Source organism: Prunus persica, chromosome G4 (assembly GCF_000346465.2).
Source record: "Prunus persica cultivar Lovell chromosome G4, Prunus_persica_NCBIv2, whole genome shotgun sequence".
Taxonomy (NCBI): Eukaryota; Viridiplantae; Streptophyta; class Magnoliopsida; order Rosales; family Rosaceae; genus Prunus; species Prunus persica.
In genome coordinates, this window is record NC_034012.1 from 20,816,021 (window position 1) to 20,823,369 (window position 7,349).

Here is a 7,349-nt window from a genome sequence, read left to right on the forward strand (position 1 = left end):
GCATTGCACCTTTATTTTGGAGTCCGATTTTCCTGCTACCAAAGTCCTTGCGCTCCCATATTTCCTCCCTAGTTTTGTGACATGTGGCACATAACTTAACAGGAGTTTAACTCTGTTAACTCTCTTTCAACATTTTTTTTCTTTAATTAAAAAAATTAAAATATATTATATTAGAATTCACGTTTGACAAAATCACTTTACAGGCCGCTTCATCTTCTACGCTACACTTCAACCCCTAAATCTTCTCTGCACTACAAAACTCAGCCACTTCATATTTTATGCTCTACGAAACTCAGCCCTTGCATATGGTTTGTTTTCCTACTTCCCTCGTTGGCTGCTGGTTCATCAAGTAAGCACGCTCTGCTCTTTTCTTTTGTTTTTTTCTTCTGCCTTTTGATTGCTGGTTTTTTAGCATCATATGAGAAACTCAGGCGCTTCATCTTGGGTATATAATTATCAAATGAATTGCGTAAATGGGTCTCAGCCCCTCCATATATTTCGCTCGTTGGCCACTGGTTCGTGAGGTAAGCCAGGCTCTACTTCATAAATTTTTCCCCCTTTTTGGTTGCTGGTGTTGGAGCTATTGCACAAGAAGCTTTTAAACGATTAATTTGAATAATTATATACCCATTATGCAATTGATTTGGTTTCATTATTTTTTTTCCCAGAAAAAGAGAAGGAAGAAGGTTGATTTGGCTGAAGCATACCTCTAGCATTTTGGTTCATCAGAAGTTAATTCCCATCCTGCCTTTTAAATTGATCTTATTTTCAAGCTATGTCTCTGGACACTTGGCTACAAAGGCAATTCTGGGAATTTTTGGGTGTCCAGAGAAGTTTTTTGGGTGTGTATTAAAAGCTAATCACCCTTATATACGTATGGATGAATGATTTATTGGGTACTAATAATTTGGAATCTGTTAAATGGTTAAGAGTGTTAATTAGATGGGGATGCTGTCCGAAATGTTAAACAACTGCTTATGAATGGAGCCTTGTATGTTGGTCAAACTGTGTAAATGCTATTATTATGTTATGTATCCAAAGTGCTTGCCTATGTAGCTCATGTCTATGAGTCTAGCTATTTTCGTTGTCATAATTTATTTCAGATTTAAGCATTTAGTTTCTTGAAACATTGTTACAAGTTGTGGGTTCTATTCTCTAGCCCAATGTGTGATTCGTAATTTCTAGATACAATGTGCATGTTTGCATAAAGCAGATACCATAATGTAAGTGTAGGTGGGTGTGGGTAGTGGGGGATCTTTCGTGGTTGACATCTGGCTTCTATTTGAAGTGGTTTATTCTTTGAGTAATGATGCTTGTAGATTCTGTAAGAGTACAATGGCCTGCATCTAAAATCACTACAGACACAAAAATTGATTAGAATCTGTAACTTGATTTGTAGAAGGAAGAGAAATTAGAAGAGGTGCCTGAAATTACCTTGAGTATACCTGGATATTGATATTGAGGGACATCACTTAGGTACAGCTTCATGTCAATACTATTACATGAACTACCTTCTGCCGATTTCATATTGGTTTCGTATCCACTAATAACTTCTATTTTCACTTTTACATTTGCAGGTAGAATTGTGATTGTATTATATGGCCAGGTTGTACCAAAAACTGTTGAGTTTGACATACAGGCCATTTCATGTTGGTTTGTTTGTGACAAATGAAATGGCAGGAGAGCGGGGAAATCTTCTTCTACTATAGGCCAAAAGTTAACAAAGAGGAAGCTCATAGCCCAGATGATGTTCTAGTGAAAAAGGTGCAAAGAAGAAGGGATCAAATTCTGGTGAAATAGGTTCTAGTGGTAGTCAAAGTAATGAAGGTGGGCATGGTAGGCAGGAAGTGAACATTGAGAAGTAACCATTGTTGAGGTTCATAGTGATGGGAAGGAAATCCTATACTATAAAAATGATGTATTATTTCTCCTTGGAAATCTTTTTTATATGACCCAAAATTCTATGAAGTTTGTACGAGGTTCTGCATTATTAACATCATTGTGCATTCTTCTTCATATTCTGACATGGAGAGAGCTTACTGGAAAGTATGCACCATGATTAATGACTTTGTGGCTTAAAATGCAAGTAATATTTTCTTTGAATGTAATACTTCAACACCTTAAGAAGGCAGAGATGCCAAATATCATAATAAGTTCAAATGCCAAGACAGGACAAACATAACAAACGTTCTAAATCAAAACAGAGTTGTAACAAATTATGGAACCCTTGTCAATTTAGAGCTAAACAACCCAAACAACCCAAATTCAACATTATGATGCTTGGAGGCTCTTGTCAATTGAAAAAGGTAGACCTACTTCAACACTACAATTCTTGGCCTTGGCACTTGTGAATTGAGAACTAAACAACCCAAATTCTCCTTCCAATGGTGATTGTGCCTACACTCATACAATATATATATGTCAAAAGAGCAAAATATACTCAATCAAGTAAATAATTATGATTAAGAAAAGTTTTAACTAAATGCAATGAAGTACCTGCAACAAGTTGACCATGCTAATTGGAAATTCCATGCTTAAATTATTGACAGCAACAAGTTCCTACAATTTTTTGGGTTCAACCAATACAAAATACAATGAAGCTATAGGGTAATAAACAAACAAAGATGAAATTAATAATGAATTTATATAATACCTGTGAAAATTCTAATAGAGGTGTTGGAACAACTTTCGTAGTAGGAACACATATTGAATCAACACCGCTTGAATATTGCAACTCTATTTTTTGAGTTCTTCTCTTCTTTGTCAGCTTCTCCAAAGCACTTTTTGGCCTTTTAGAACTACCAACAACTCTTTCTTTAATTTTGATTCCTCTAACTTTAATGATATCATCTTCAACATTAATATACTCATTTAACTCAGATCTACTATTAAGTACTGGTGAGATCACTTCAAATGTTTCTTGACTTGATTTTTCTTTCAAACATGCATCCATCTCGTCAAAAGTCTGGTTCAATCGTCGTATAACAATTTCATTTGCCTTAGCACACCCTGCTGCCCTTGTTCCTAATTGAGTATGCAACTGACACAACTCTCTATAACATCTTACAATTTCTACCTTAGGGTCATTTGTACTTGAAGAGGAATTAATTTTTGCACTCATAGCCTTCACATTTTTTGTCCATCTCTTCAAGATGTACTGAGCTGGGATACTTTTAACATTTCTCATAGAAAGAACCTTCAAGGCATATGCACATAAGATTCCTGCAAACTCGAACTTCTTGCAACTACATAAAGTTACATTATTTGTTGAGTCAAATGTAACTGTATGTTGCCAATTCTTTCCATACAGGATAACTTCATACTTGTTGATTGTTCCCATCTCATCATTGAGCAAAGCACAATCATAAGCCTTACATAGCTCATCTTGAAACACTTTAAACACTTTCGATGTATACACATTTGTTGCATGCTTCAATATCTCCACTGGAAATGACAATGTTAGGGAACTTCGAATTGCTTTAAATTTATCTTTCAACTCTTCATAATGATGATCTTCAACTAACCTTTGGAAGTGTTGAAAAAATCTGAGCAAGTCATATTTGTAACTAACATATTTTTTTATACAACTATTCATGCTTTCACTCCGCTAGGTAGTAGTAATATCTGCACAAAAAGTTTTTTCACCCATAAACTAAAGCCCATTTCTCTGTAACAACCCGATCCTAAATCAATTTTTAATTTTTAATTTATTATGGGAAAAGACTATTTTACTCCGGGAATATTTTATTGGGTCAGAAGTTGACTTTTTGCTCGAGAAGGAATTTGAGAATTTCAGTTACACCGTTGCGTAGAGCACGTTGAGATGAGTCCATAGACACGTAGTGGACTCAAATTAGAGTTGTAATGAAGAAGTTACGAAAAAAAGAAGTTCAGTGGCAAAATCGTAAATTTTTCGAAGTTCAGAATTTTTAAACCCAGGTTTCTTCTTTCTCTCGCGAATTTGACGAGCAGCAGTTTTCAAACTCAGATTTCACCTTCGTCTAGACACCAATTCCAACGCCATAACTTGCAAACGGTTTGTATCTCTCTCCTATTTCCATAAATATCCATATCCAGCCTTGATTCCAAGCGAATCAATCAGAAAATTGAGCCAAAGTTGAGCTCGAAAATGGGCAGTTTCGAAACCGGAATTTTCAGTGGACACCGACGCCATTTCCGGCCAATTTTGGCCCCCACAACTCAGGTAATTACACCCAAACTACTCTCTTACATCCCTTTGTGTTATTCCTTGAAAACCTGAGGTGAATCCATTCCAATTTCTTTGATTTCGAAACTAAAATTTTCTAGATTTTTATGAGACAGAAAGCTTCGTTCGAGGGCTTTAAAGGTGGAATTGATCATCGAGCCAAGGTATAAAGTTACTCCCCTTCATATGCTTAATCCGTAGGTATGATTATTGGCCGGCGGTTTGGAGTTTTTCGATCGCTGGAAAATTATTCAATACACCCACCGGCGGTGGTGACGCGTCGCCGAGGTGTCAATGTTGGATTTTTGTCCTAGAATGTTTCCCACGTCATCCTGAGCACAACGGTATGCTCGGATTTCAATTTGATTATCGTTTGGTCGTCGATCTGATATCGCATATTAGGCGTTATCCGGGTTCGATAAGTTTGAACCGTTGGATCGTAATCAATTTAATATATGTTGATCTAGGTAATTCCAAGATCGTATAGGATTCGACGGATCGTGAATCGGAGTCCGGGATACTCCAAAATCTTGAACCCTAGGGTTAAATAACCGTAATCGTGCGATCGTGATCAATCTGACCGTCCGATTTGGACTAAACTTGCAGGACATCATTATTAAAATATGTAGAACCTATAGAAACTTTCGGATTGTTAATTGGAGGTCATGGACCACACGGGGTCTCAGGTTGACCAATATGGAAGTTAATCGCTTAGCGAGTCTCGGGTCCTTTCAGACCGTTCTAACCATCCAAAATGCTTAAGTGGGCATAGGAATTATCTTAAATTGGTGCACGCACTCTTACGAGACGGGGGTCAGGGTTTTAATTAAAGATTATATTGAGCAAGATTATTAATAAAATATTGTGATGGTTTAATCAGGCATTCGGGCTCAGGCAGACCCGCATGAGGGACCTTCAAAGGTCCAGCTAGCTCGGACCCGCAGTGAGTGAACTTTTGTTTTATAAATGATTTTTATGCAATTGAATTTCCTTATTTGATCTTGAATAAGTTTTATTGATTATGGCTTTCCTAGCATGATTTGTTGAGGTTAAATATCTTTATTTATATGCTGCCTAGTTGAATATGCTAAAAGGATATGGAAAGTAAAGATTGAGATATTATCGGATTGAATGGCAGCAGGATTTAAGGATAATTAAGAAATAGTTTTATAAATTCTAATCTTTTTCAGAAATATATATTTATTTAAAAAACCACCTTATGTACCCAAGGTTTCCTTCGGATTAAATTTTGCCTTCGGAATGAATGTTGCCTACAAAATAAATTGTTGCCTTCGGTTATGATAATGTCCATGGACATAATAGTTGCCTTCGGTTTAGTCAGCGCGCTTGACAGTTGCCCCACGAGTTTCGGGGATGCCTGGACCGTGGGAGCGAGGAATGCGGATCAGGTTGACTAAAGGTCTTCTGAATCCTGCGAGATTGCGGCTCGGGTCGACCTTGTATTACCGAGACCTGCGAGGACGTGTCACAAATTGTGACATGAGGAATTGACGGATATCAGGAATTGAAGGAAATAAAGGGGTACACCTAGGTGGTAGTTTTAAATTGATTTCAATGCTTTTAAGAGAGTTTTACCGACCATGAGTATGATTGACATATATGTATATAAATATATGAATGCATTGATTTCAGTACGAATATAATGAAGAGGATAATTTAGTTTTGCATAACTGTTTTTACAGTGGGGTTAGTATGTTCATATGCTATTTTCTAAACCTTTATTTTTGTCCACTCACATTTTTAAATGTTTTGCGCCACCAGGCAATAGACGTGCACCAGAGCGCCACCACCGGGCAGATTCCACACTCCGCTCCACTCTCTCTCTTATATAGAATTTTCTTTTGAAATCAAATTGTTCTGTTGTATATTCTTGAATTAGTTGCTCTGATGAATTGCCCTAGGACTTTCTGTGTGGCCTGAGGCCGTTTAGTTTCTCAGAATTGTTTGGATGTAAATTGGAAGCATGTTGGCAGTTGAGATATTTATATGACAGGTTGAAATTCCGGGAAATGATCAAGTTACAGGGGAGACTGCCGAATTTTTGGTAGAAGTTGAACTAGTAATAAACTTGAATTTTAACTAGAAGGGCAATTTAGTCATTGTGCTCGGCACCCACCAAGTGTCCGACACGCATAGGGTTCGGCTCGGATTTCAAAGTGGAATTTGGGTCGGGTCCTGTCAACTTGGTATCAGAGCATTAGGTTTAAATTCCTGTAGACTTTGCACCTTGTGTGTATTCCTCTTTTGGATGAATTCATGTTTCTTGTGATAAATTCATGGGCCCTAAACGTGGTGGCACTCATAAGGAAATTCGACGGTCGTCTCGACTTCGGGGACAGGATCCCCTTCCTGAATAGGAGTCGGAACCTGAGCAGTCGTTTGTTGGAGGTCCGGCAGGAGTTGTACCAGTGATGCTCACTCCACCGATTGATCCCAATTTTCAGTAGACACTAGAGTTGTTGACCCAGGCCTTATCCAGGACCGGGCAGCCTAGTGTTCCATCTTTGAGTTATGCTGACCAGGCCAAAAGAGTTGGGGCCGTAGAGTTTGATGGTGATGGCGACCCTACTGTGGCAGAAGTGTGGATACAAAAGATAGAAAGAATCATGGATGTGATTAACGTTCCACAGGGACGCAGGGTTGTACTAGCTACTTTCTTTCTTGCCAGGAATGCCAAATATTGGTGGGAGTCAATCCGAAGACGGTATTAGGATCCCTCAGCTATTACATGGCAAGAGTTCCGTACTGCATTTGATGAGCAGTTCTACCCACTAGCTTATCAGAATATGAAGATGGAGGAATTTATTCAGCTGGAATAGGGTAGCATGGCAGTGTTAGAGTATGAGAAGAGGTTTAGTGAGTTGTCCAAGTACTGTGCACCACTTGTGTCCAATGAAAGGACCAAGTGTTAGTTGTTCATCAGAGGACTTAAGGCATTCATCCGTGACATTGTGATAGGACAGCGTCGGACTAATTTCGAGATTTGGTGATGTTGGCCTCATTGATTGAGAACAGTCAGATGATGGTGCGGGGAAGAGGTGATTCCCGCAGGTGTCAGTATCATATGGGTGGTCCCAGTCAGGGGTCATCCAAGAGGGTTAGCTTCAACTCCAGATCGCCT

General features: G+C 38.3%; 1 long non-coding RNA gene across 1 annotated transcript; it reads left to right on the top strand.

The window, feature by feature from the left end:
* LOC109948418 lies at positions 437 to 1,839 on the top strand. The gene is made up of 4 exons (XR_002271035.1): positions 437 to 524; positions 669 to 842; positions 1,400 to 1,476; positions 1,578 to 1,839. It is a non-coding gene; the product is annotated as an uncharacterized LOC109948418 (long non-coding RNA).